Genomic DNA, 13,315 nt, shown 5'->3' with positions numbered 1-13,315 from the left:
AATTGGATAAAATCTTAAAAGTCTAATTTTACCAGTGATGAATTTAAATGATTAGCGATAATTTTCCGCATGATGCGGACAGATGGTAATTCAGTTTCCAAAAATAGTAAATGATTATCAATGTCGTACATTTTTGGTGAAAATCTCTCAGCTTCTTCACAACTAATAGAAAAAACTTTACTTCCATCAGCTCCTGTATCATCAAGTATTAGTTCCCCATCTTGGCATTTCAGAATATAACAATCACCGAGGTCCATTTCATAGTCAACTCTTCTTTGCAAGTAGCTGAGGATATCAGACCACTTCCAGCATAACTTTTCCCAAGTGGTCCTGGATAAATACATCACAATGTACGTGTCTTCTAAAATAATAATCAGTTTCCATCCTTTTAGAGCTAGGTGAAGAGTTTTGTCTCGTGCTATTTTCCTGAAGAAAGAAAATTTCAATGACTTTTTTGGCTCACCCATTATTTTACTTTACTTTCCTGGATACCAATCACCACTACACAATACGATAGCTGCATGGGATGAACAAATTACCGTAACTGCAAAGACACTTGACTCATTTGTTTTTCCTTATAGTAGTGTTTACCTGACCCTTAACCCTGACCGTTCCTTCCAAAATGAAACTTTTGCACAAATGATTCATGGATGTGTATCTACTTGCTGTTGGATATGATGTTGATGTGAGATTATCTTACTTTGAGACATCATAGGGCAAATCTTATCTCTGTGGCTCGAAGGGTATTCTATATTATTTGTCCTTATTATGTTAAGTATTTTATCCTCAAAAAGTGTTTTCGATGTTAGACCATGTGACTATTTCTCTCACTCGTATGTCCGAAATTGTTGGGATGGGAAAAAAAATAGCATTAGGTGGTGGAAGTGAAAAGGTCTTCAAGAGGGTGACAGATGTCTTCCCTGCAATGCTCCCCCACCTAAACCCATCATTCCATATTCTTCCCCCTCTCGTCCAGAAGATGTCTGCTCAGCCTAGTGAAGATGAGTGAGCTCATCTTTTGCAGATATCTTTTAGTGATTTCACCTCCAACTGATACTGATAACTTTGGAGGGAAAAAAAGCATTAGCTTGTGGAAGTGAAAGTGTGGTCAAGAGGGTGACAGAGGTCTTCCCTGCAATACTCACTTTACCCCCACCCCCTCTCCTCCAGAAAATGTCTGCTCAGCCTTGTGGAGATGAGCGAGCTCATCATTTTCGGATATCTTTTATGATGTCACCTCCAACTGATACTGATAATTTTTTAGGAAAAAAATAAAAAAACGCGTTTTTTTATTTTTTTCCTAAAAAGTTATCATAAAAAACGCATTTTTATCGCGTTTTTTATTTTTTTTCCTAAAAAGTTAACAGTATCAGTTGGAGGTGATATCGCTAAAAGATATCCGAAAATGATGAGCTCACTCATTTCCACGAGGGTGAGCAGACATCTTCTGAAGGAGAGGGGGTGGGGAGTGAGGGGAATATTGCAGGGAAAACCTCTGTCACCCTCTTGACTACCCTTTCACTTCCACAAGCTAATGCTTTTTTTCCCTCCAAAGTTATCAGTATCAGTTGGAGGTGAAATCACTAAAAGATATCTGCAAAAGATGAGCTCACTCATCTTCACTAGGCTGAGAAGACATCTTCTGGACGAGAGGGGGAAGAATATGGAATGATGAGTTTAGGTGGGGGAGCATTGCAGGGAAGACATCTGTCACCCTCTTGAAGACCTTTTCACTTCCACCACCTAATGCTATTTTTTTTCCCATCCCAACAATTTCGGACATACGAGTGAGAGAAATAGTCACATGGTCTAACATCGAAAACACTTTTTGAGGATAAAATACTTAACATAATAAGGACAAATAATATAGAATACCCTTCGAGCCACAGAGATAAGATTTGCCCTATGATGTCTCAAAGAATTTATTAATAAATAAATTTACATATTAAAAATTGCTTTATTAAAAATATTTCATCCTCACCACGAACAAACACCAATAATAAAAGTTTCGTATCTCACAGAAATAACGCGCGCATGCATACGATTTATCTGTAAGTAAGCGACACTGCCCAAATAAGCAGTGTCGGAATCACTTATAACGTGCAATGACAAGCGCAAACGAATATCGGCGAGTCTAGATGCATTTGGCTGAACATGATATTTCTGACACTGCATTAGATCACAGTACATTTGTTTTGTATAACAATAATTGAAAAAATATAATTCTTTTCATATTTTCAACAGTGACACTCGTCATAATTCAGCCTTGTATCTATAATAAATAAATAATTATATGTAATTTTAACTAAATAAAATCAGATTTACAAAAAATAGTTCACCACGAACATGCACCAATAATAAAAGTTTCGTATCTCACAGAAATAACGCTCGCAAGCATACGATACACTACCCAAACGAGCAGTGTCAGAATCACTTGTAACATGCAATGACAAGCACAAACGAATATCGGCGAGTCTAGATGCAATTGGCGAACGCGCTAATTCTGATACAGCAGTGCATTTGTTTCATGTAACGATAATTGAAAAAAAAATTTTTTTTTTTCATATTTTCAACAGTGACAGTCGTCATAATTCAGCCTTGTATTTATAATAAATAAATATGTTATTTTAACAAAATAAAATCAGATTTACAAAAAATAGTTCACCCTCACCACGAACACGCACCAATAATAAAAGTTTCGTATCTCACAAATAAAGCGCACAAACATACAATTTATCTGTAAGTAAGCGACACTGCCCAAATGAGCAGTGTCGGAATCACTTGTAACGTGCAATGAGAAGCGCACACGAATATAGGCGAGTCTAGATGCAATTGGCCGAATGTGATAATTCCGACACTGCGTTAGATCGCAGTGCATTTGTTTCGTAATCTAAACCGTTAATCGAACAATTCCAATTATTAACTATTAAATCAATGTCAAAAAATTAGCTGTAACCTTTAACATGTTGTATTGCATTTATATAATGTTGTAAGCATTGTTATTATTTATAAACACAAACAAAATTTAATTTTTTCATTTTTTCCTTCGGGGTGCTGCAGTGTCGCAGTGCTTATGCGAGCCGCCACTGGTAGGAACACTATTAAAATGTGTCGAGTAATTTGAACGGCAGCATTTTAATAAAAATCTGATAGCATAACTGACACGGCTCTAAGTTCAGTTGGTGTGATAATAAATGATTTCCTATACAAGAATTTTTATTATGAAACGCATATTTATTTCTCTTTATGATTGTTTGTAATTGTTTACATTTTAATCACCATATATTTTGCCAACTCGGTCAGTCATTCTTTTAAAGCAAAGTGTCTTAATACGGCTATTTTCTATTCGTATTGTCTGCAAAAGCTTTTTTTTTTATGTACTTCGTTTGGAAATTATGTTTTGAAAGCATATTTGCAGAAGGCTTCCAATAACTTCTGCAGTTAAGTATCATAATGATTACTGTTGTGTGTGTGTGTGTGTGTGTGTGTGCGCGCACGTGCGTGCGCCATTCAGGCTAGTGTGTTTTTCTTTTAATAATCATTTTTCCTTTACTGAATAAGAGAAAAGTGACCAGTTTCCATTCACTTATAGAAGGAAATGCTAACTTCAGCTGGCCCTTGAGTCTACTACTTATACAATCAAGACCGTCGCCAAATTAGTTCGCCCTGAGGCAAAGAATTACATATCTCCTCTGATGAATTATAAGACAAAAATATAACAAAATCTCCAAGTGCTATTTTGTTTTTATTACAAGAGAAATATTAATGCTAAACGATTACATAATAATATTAATTAAATGTTTGCGCTACGGGGATATCGCACAATAAAACTGTTTATAAGCTCTTCTAAATTTAAATTATAAACTATGTCCACCTCTATCGATATAGTTGCTAGACCAACCAATCATTTTGGGTCATTGCTGTTCGCAAATAATTTTTAATCAGTTTAAGCTTTGAAAAACTTCTTTCCGCACTTGCTAGGCTAACAGGGATTGTTTTAATTTCTGCGAGTTACTATCGTCCCGACGTTCACTTCGGGGCGATAGTAACTCGCAATTTGAGTAAGAGTTTAAATTAATTTAAATTAATTAACGTTTAAATTATTATTTTTTCTTAATAATGATTCCATGCGTTAATGATGCGTAGCTGAAAATTGCCACGTACCCCATGAAGAACTTTCACGTACTTCCCGGGGTACGTGTAGCATACTTTGAGAAACACTGATCTAATAAGTGGGTTCTAAAATCTTTAGTTTTAGTATATATCACTATAATTTTTTTTTCATTATTAAAATATAATAAGCACATAAACTAAACTAAACGCCGTATATTTGCAAAATATCTTGTTGCCGTAATACGGTGCCTACCGCAATATAGCTGAACGAGCGCCCTTATTAAGCGGCGCCGGAGGCAGGCTGTCTCTATGCTACACCCGACGGTACAATATACGAGGGCTGTTCAATAAGTAATAAGACTAATTTTACTGTCGCAAAACCACTCATCACAATATTAATTTCTGTGGAATAAAGAAATGTTGCTGTCTGTATTATGCGGATGTTTTACGGACAATGGTACAGCACGTCAAAAGGAAGCGTTCATTGCTGAAGAATGGCTTCTTATTGCACCACGATAATGCAAGGCCACATATTGCTAGTGGTATAGTGGATGTTTTGCAGAAGAACAACATAGATATCCTACCACACCCTCCATACAGTCCTGATCTCGCACCGTGAGATTTCTGGCTGTTTCCTCAGCTCAAGAAACCACTAAGAGGCCGCCATTTCGAAATCAACAAAGCATGTGTAAAAGCTGTGGAGACAGTTTTGAAAGAACTCTCAAAAAACGGACTTTCGCATGTGTTTAAGAAGTGGACGCAACGTTGGGACAAATGCATCGCGTCTCACGGTAGTTACTTCGAAAAAGACCATGTAAATGACGATTAAAGGTAATCTGTTTTCTGTATAAATATAGTCTTATAACTTATTGAACAGCCTCCGTACAATAAAAACACTGCTAACTGAAAACGTATTCCTAACTACGTAAATATATGGGATTGAATTGAACATATAGTAGCGAAAATCACATAAAAGAATTTTTCCTCACCACATGCAAGCACGCGCACGCACGCACTAAAAGCGGCTGACAGCTGTCGTGACATAATCTTAGGGAAAGTTACATCACAAAGCTGAATTATTTCCTTAACAAATGATGTATATATTGTATCATCATAGGGGAAGTTACATCACAAAGCTGAATTATTTCCTTAACAAATGATGTATATATTATATACGTGATAAAATTTAGCAATAGTCTCCAACATGTTTGTTTTGTTTGCAACCAGTATTCCATTTTCATCTTTTACACCTGCCGTATAAAGATTACATGCATTATTGAGAAGTTTTATTGTTTTCTTTATACTATTGTTGTTGTTTTGTATTGCTACAAATAAGATTAAATCACGACTTTTCATATACGAGAGAGATAAACCAAGGGATCCGACAAGGATGTGCTCTCTCAGCAACTCTTTTTAATATTAGTTAAATGAAATAATAATAAAATGGAATAAAAATTTACATCAAGGAATTAAACTTTCTCCTACGGTGAACTTAAACACTCTCCTTTTTGCCGACGACCAAATAATAATTACAAATTCTGAAGATAACTTACAGAAAGCTATTTTAGATCTAAATGAGATATCCAAAGATTATGGTATGATAATATCAACAGAAAAATCAAAAACTATGGCCTTTAAAGGACAAGATCCAGCAAGAACTAAAATAGTAATAGATAACAAGATCTTAGAACAAGTGAATTCATTTAACTACCTAGGATGTATGATCACGTATGAAAATGAGAAAGATATAAACGTAAAAAGTGCAAAATATTTAAAAATAACAGGTGTAATTAACTCTATATTTAAACCAAACCTAGTTCAAAAACAAACCAGACTAAAAGTATACAATACCTTAGCCCTGCCAGTCTTATTGTATGGAAGTGAAATCTGGACAATAAAACAAAAAGACAAACAAAGATTAATAACAGCAGAAATAATGTTTATGAGAAAAACGGCAAAGTATACCCTGTTTGATCACGAAAGAAACGAAGAAATTATGAAAGAATTAAACCAAGAACCAGTAATAGAAAAAATTAAAAAATATAAACATAAATGGTTGGAACATGTTCAAAGAATGAAAACAGAAAGATTACCAAAACAAGCCTTAAAGTACAAGCCATTAGGAAAAAGAAAACCAGGACGTCCTCTTAAACGATTTAACGATGACGTCTAAGGCTGGAACAGGCCATGCTAGGCCTAAATTCTTGATACGCATGATGATGATGATGGTGATTTTCTATTGCTGTTCTTATCATTTTTGTACTGAAATGTTTTATATCCTCTTTCATATTTTTTCTTATTGTTTTACAACGTTCAGTATATTCTCTTGAATAAATCTAGACGTGTACTGGATTTATTTAAGGGTACAACATCATCATTATAAAGTAGAGAGATGAGTTGAGTATCTTCAATTTTGATATGAAGCCTGGTGCAACTTTCCTTCATATAGGATCCATATACATGATGAATAACAGTGGATGTTGGACATCCTCTGACTGACACCTGATGGTAAATCAGGGAGCCATGTAATTTTAGGCCTTCTACGCCATACACGCGTAATTGTTGCGTTCGAACAGATTTTTTTTTTTGCATGTTATCTTATTCCAGACCTAAAAAAACTGAACTACAGATCATTCTTATATTCTCATGATTTCTCATCTGTTTGTCTTAAAGTGAAAATCTGATCCTGACAATCGCTATTTATCCTGATCCTAGCTTGTTCTTCTCAAAATTTCACTTCCATAATGTTTCTTAGCCTCTCCTTAGTATGCTTGCATAAATCTTACCTGAAACACTCCGTATGGAAGTTCCTTTGTAATTCTCACATTTAGTTATCTGACTAGACCTTGAGAATTATGCAGTACAGCTACTATAAAAGTTTTATACTTCCATATTTGAGCATTTCTGATTGAATATCATCTCCTACAGCTGCTTTTCCATATTTCAGATTTGGTTGGCTTTTTCTACCAAAGTTTTCTACCATGTTTTTTGACCCTTGTTCCATCATTTCTCGTTTCATTTAGCAATTTTTTAAAGTAATTACTCTAGACATATACAATATGTCTAGAGTAATTTATCTTCGGTTTTCATGCCACCTTTATAATTTTTTATTGCTATTATAATACTGTTTTCTGCATTCCAAGTGCTGCCATTTCTTGGTACCTAACCCTAACATGATATGCTACTGTATGAAATAATGTCGGTTCCACGGTCGATTTTCTTGAGTTTACGGGATGAAATGCCCGAGTTTCCGACGAAAAAACCGACTTGCCCGTGCCATAGATCGACTAACTCGGGAACCGGTCGAAGATAGACTTAGAAAAGATTCTTCCAGTGGGCGACTAGAACTGAAACTGAAGTCTATCTTCGGGCAGCCTAGTGCAAAGAATGCACAACTTCCACTTAGCTACACTTTAATAATATTTGTATATTTTAATGTATACTTTATACTTATAAACACTGGTCGACTTTCATCCTTTTTAAAATTTTCTTACACACTTTTATTTTCAATATGGTGTTTAATTTTATCTCAAGACCATATCTCAAATCTCCTGTATGCTCTAATTTTCTTGACCAGCCTGAAGATATCAAAGACAGGAATGTAGCATTACTAACAGAAGAATGGATAAAGAAAATTTAGTGGATAAAGTTGATAAAGAAAGTTTGCAGGAGCCCTCTCACCAGGAAATGGAACCTCTTCCACTTAGGCATGAAGTTGAAAGAGCAGTCAAGCAGCTTAACAGCAATAAGGCTCTAGGTGCATAGGTGCAGATGGAACCCGTGCAGAGTAAATTAAGGCCACGGGGAATGGAGGGATAAGAGGGTTTCATAGATCGATTACAAGGATATGGGAGACATGATCATGGCCTAGAGAATGGAAGTAGGCGGTTTTCATAACACTACATAAGAAGGCAGATAGGAAAGCTTGCAAGAACTATAGAACTATTAGTTTAATATTTCATGCAAGCAAAATTTTATTGAAAAATATAAAGAATTCAGACTCCCTTCGGTAATGTGTTTCTTAGACTACTCTCCAGCTTTTGATTGTGATCAGCATGTAAAATTGTGATAAGTAATGAAAAGAATGGGTTTTCCTCAACACACTATCAGGTTGATAGCCATTTTGTACGTGGAGCAAGACGACATGCTAAGAACAGATGCTGGATTGACTGATTGGCTTCAGATTTGAAAAGGAGTTAGGAAACGATGTTTACTTTCTCCTCACTTGTTTAGTACATATGCGTAGGACATCATGCGTAAAGCATTGGATAAGCTCCAGACAGGAATTAGGATAGGAGGTAGATTGATCAGTAATCTGAGGTATGCTGATAAAACAGTTCGCCTTTGTAATGACAAGGAAGAACTAGGACAAATTCTTGACAAAGTTAACAAGATCAGTAATAACAGAGGATTTCCACTCAATCCTAGCAAGACAAAGATTATGGTTCTCAACGGAAATACAAACAGGGAAGCTCTTGAGAAATATGTGTACCATCATGGAGAAAGAATTGAGGAAGTCAGGAAGTTTGAGTACCTGGGATCTATTATTAATATGAAGAATTGCTGTTCAGAAGACGTCAGAAGAAGATTAGTAATGGCTAAGACAACAGTCAGAGATTTGTTTAAAATCTGGAAGGATGGATCTATCTCCATGGAAACAAAGATGAGAACTTTGGATGCAGTTGTTATTCCAACAGTGACTTATGGATGTGAGACTTGGAACCTAAAGAAGTCAGATAAGAAAAGGATAGCTGCTTTCGAGATGTAATGTTACAGAAAGCTGTTGAGGATTTCATATCCTCAAAAGGTATAAAAATGGATGGTTATTAGAAAAGATCAATAGAACTTTAAGGCTCCTTAAGGATATTGACAGAAGAAAGTTAAAATATTTTGGACACATTGAAAGGATGGAAGGAGGATTTCTTAGAACAGTAATAGAAGGTAAAGTTCTGGAAAAAGAGGAAGTGGTAGACCGTCAATGAGAAGGATCGATGGTATGTGTAGAGTGATTGATCTTCAGAGAAGCCTCTGAAGCCTCCAAAAAGCATACATAGCGAGTCCTGGTGTGACACATCACCGAGCATCGGCGTGACCATACGGCATCTGTGGATGCCCAGTGAACATATGGATGAATGTAATTCGGTGCGTGGTACAAATTTTAAAATCCGAAAGATAGGAAAGGTTTAATTTTTAAAAGATAACTACAGTACGGCATAAGCAAAAAACAAAACAAATAAAAACAGCACTGAACTGTACTTAATAACATATGTCGTTGTATTTATTCAGTAGTACTTTTTTTTGCGCCATAATGTACAAGAGCAGAAATGGTGTAAATGTTATTGCTAATTTTAATTTATACCTGTTCATTTTCAGATCAAAGGAGTGTTTAAAGTTCTGGGTCGCCCACGATTAGAGAAGATATTTTATAAAGAAAGTGAGAATCCTCCAAGTTTATTTCCTATAGCATTTTCTTTCTATCTGTTACTTTGTTATGTTATCATGTGATGCACCGCATTTACACAGCAACATTAAGGATAATGTGCTGAAGTTAAGAAAAGAAGCAAATTGCAAATAAGATCTGTTTAGATTCGTAAAAAAGAATTGTAGAAATTCTTTATATTGGAAACTACTATCATAAATAGAATAAATGTGCTCACTACTTCCTCTCTGTCTAACACACACACACACACACACGCACGCACGCGCGCACACACACACACACACACACACACACACACACACACACACACACACACACACACACACACACACACACACACACACACACACACACACACACACACACACACACACACACACACACACACAAGAGAGAGAGAGAGAGAGAGAGAGAGCGCAAAAGTATGACATATCCCAACGCTAAAAATAAAGTAAAGCAAAATTATTTCAATATTAAATTCCGTCCATTGTTAAAATATAAATTTTTACAATGCACTTTAAAAGGAACTAAATTATCTACAACTTGTGTAGCTACAATGTGTTCTGCAAAAACTCAGCAAATTGCAATTTCTGTTTATTTATCTTGAGTTCATGCTTTTGCTTTGCATTAACTTTTCTTCTTCAGCTGTCAGACTTCTGATTAATGTAGTTTTAAGGGGCTTTATTTCTGGCAGTGACTTTATTTTTCACATACTTATTTGTACCCATTTTTTAATTCACTCGTACTTGCTTTAAACCTCACAAAACAGTACGAGTATTTACAATATACACAAGTTTCTTCATGATCCATTCCAGATCTATAATCAGTTTTGTGTTTCTTCTTCCTGCCACTTTGAATGTGGAAAAATACAACATTCCTTGCAAGTTCTTTTTATAAATAAATAATCCGCTCAAGCTTTTTATTCCACAAAGGGAGTAGGCAAGGCCGTTTTAGTTCTTTATCCCAATGAGTTTTTGTTATATTAATCTTTCTGCATACATTTCTGTACTACATACGGTAATTTCTCTGTATCTCTTACTCCTTTCTTAATCATTAATAAATCTACATATTAAGTAAATGACCCTAACATGGTTTACCAGACACGTTAGCCTATTGGAAGTACGAGGTGTGACAATTTAATTCCTGGAATGCACCTGTAAAAACCGTACGTTCGGAACCATACATTAGTGGCTACTGTCGTCTTCGAAGTAGTTCCCTTGTCCATTTATACACTAGTTTAGATGGTGTTACCATTTTTGGAAACAGGCCTGGAACCCTTTTCCGCAATACTCTTGACTTACTTTATCACATTATCACATTATGCTGGACATCAGCAATGTCAAATAAGATTCGTCCTTTTAGCTCAGCCTTTAATTTTGGAAACAACCAGAAATCACAGGGAGCTAAGTCGGGTGAATAAGCAGGATGATCTAATTCGATAACCGATTTTCGGACAACGAGTAGATAGACATGCTGCAACACGCTCTTCGCTCGTGGATGCTTCTAAAATGATATCAAACTCGTATAAAAACATATGGTTAGCATGCTACAATATTTTGTTTTTACAACTTCAGTTAACTTCCTACACGACATATGTATCCATCGACCAAAATATGGAAGAGAAGTGTACAATATTGCAAAAGTAAGATGGCTATAGTGTCAAAGAGTTAGTATATTTAATCCTTTCTTTCTTTAAGGTAAGTTTGGTAGATTAAAAAAAAAATCAGCTAACGTTTTTTATTCCCGTATAGAGAGTAGGCGAGGCCCTTTTAGTCCTGTCTAACTTTTGAAGACTGAGTGGGTAATTCAATCTCCACTGGCATCCAATCAGAGAAAGCTGGCCCAAGGCTATCACGAATTAAGCGGCACACAGTGAAGAGAGACGGCTCAACAAGTACCGCCATCTTGTGGTCCATAACCCTAACACAATATATTTTATGTTTGAATGAATGCGGGTTCTTCGGTCGAATTTCTTGATTTTATGGGACGAAAAACCCGAGTCTCCGGGAAAAAACCCTGCTTTGCTGTGCCAGAGATCGACTAACTAGGGAATCCGTCGAAAAAAGCTTAGAAAAAATTTTTCTAGATTCTAAACAGTCTTCCTTCGTGTAGTGAAACGCTGTGGCGTGCAAACGCCACATCCACTGAGCTACACAGGCTCTGGTTTGGTAGATCTATCAGATAGTCTATTTTTATTATAATTACGTGACACCTTCAAGGAGCCCAAGGACTCATCGCGGATTAATATCAAACAACCAACTTTCAAAATTTCCTAATTGTGTACTACAAAACTCTATATTTTTTTTGCATTTTTTTATCTTTATTTCTTTCTTTCTTGTCCGTGCGGTTACCCTAGTGGCTTTGCACTTTGCAACCACATGCCTAGGGAAGGAGGGTCCTAGGTTCGGTTCCCGTTGGTGACGTTAGGAGCTTAAGGATCTTCCTCATTCATAGCCAAGTTAGCCAGTCTTGGGCATAGACAGCAGGGTTTTTCCACCAATTTATCTGGGGTTTTTCATCCCACAAGTAGGTAAACCGGCCCCTTGAATACACACGGATCTACAGTCGAAAATACTTAATCCACATGAGAGGGCCCAACTCGCCCCAATATGAACAGGGGAAAAAGGAAGGAAACCCCATACGAATAAATAAATAAAATGACTTCCTTATATGATTCACGCCCTCCGAAGATTATACCATTAAAGTACATTAGGGATAGGGATTAGGTAATTCATACTGCTCTTGAAACTAATCATGAAACTTTTTTTAAGGCTACTTCAGACCTCCAATAAACGAGCCGATGATAATCTCTTTCCTCAGATTCACCAACATCCATGCCTGCCTTTAGAGGTATTTTACCCCAGAGCCTGTTGTTGTCAGTACGGTACTTATGAAAAGGCGCACGGCGCTCTAGCTGGGGCCCTGAAAAATTTGGGTCAATTTCAGGGCATCGAACAATGAGGGAGGAACCCTGGAGCATTCTAGCGTCCCCCCCCCCCAGTCGCCTCGGGAAAAGTATAAGTACGGCCCTGGTTCTCTCCCTCTATTCATTATCTATTAAAAAATTTCTTTTATTATGTATCGCCTGTGCAAGTCAAGCCTACACCTAAGTATACCACTTGCCTTCGATGGTGAAGTTATTATTATTATTATTATTATTATTATTATTTTATATAATAATACTAATATTATTATTTCCTTGAAATCAGTCTTCTGACTTTAAGAAGAAAACTTAGTCCACATCCGTTTATTAACCAGACTCTTATAAGACATTCAGGGGCGCCCCCTGGTTCTCTCCCTCTGTTCATTATCTATTGAAAAATTTCTTTTATTATCAATTTTATAAATTTGTAAGTTTCTATCATGTTCCATCATTCCCACATGTTAACTAGACTTCGCAATCTACACATCTTCAATCTGTCCTCCAAGGAGCATTCCTTTGGCCTGTCATAAGCTTTGTCACTTTTCTCTGGATCCTATTCACCTTCTGCTCCTTAAGAAACGAGTGTTACCAAATCTGTCTACAGTTGCCAAGATGCCCCCAAATCATGGCCTTATAAAGAGAAATAAAACTTTAGCATTACTGTCAATGTGTTCTTCAACTCTACACATTCCTTTGAGGTATTTTGCCAGCTTTTGCAATATACCTCTGAACTTCAACTCTTTGTCGACAACCACCACCACCACTCCCAGATCCCCAGTCTCATCATCCTGCAATACAGTACCATCAATGCAATACACCGCATATAATCTTTTCATCCC

The 13,315-nt window shown here is 36.3% G+C and overlaps 1 protein-coding gene across 2 annotated transcripts in view; it reads left to right on the top strand.

The window, feature by feature from the left end:
• LOC150104349 (acetyl-CoA acetyltransferase, mitochondrial-like) overlaps window positions 1–13,315 on the top strand; it is a 504,637-nt gene that overhangs the window by 36,479 nt on the left and 454,843 nt on the right. The window contains exon 2 of one of the 2 annotated variants that reach the window (XM_090396309.1): window positions 9,487–9,547. The exons of the other annotated variant lie outside the window; for it this stretch is intronic. The gene's annotated coding sequence lies outside the window, so the exon portion shown is untranslated. The remainder of the gene's footprint in view (window positions 1–9,486; window positions 9,548–13,315) is intronic. 2 annotated transcript variants of the gene reach the window in all.

Source organism: Typopeltis vanoorti, chromosome 8 (assembly GCF_054136105.1).
Source record: "Typopeltis vanoorti isolate ZY-2024b chromosome 8, IOZ_Tvanoo_1.0, whole genome shotgun sequence".
NCBI classification, from domain to species: domain Eukaryota; kingdom Metazoa; phylum Arthropoda; class Arachnida; order Uropygi; family Thelyphonidae; genus Typopeltis; species Typopeltis vanoorti.
The sequence above is the reverse complement of the archived record's forward strand: the minus strand, read 5'-3'. Positions and strand labels throughout refer to the sequence as shown.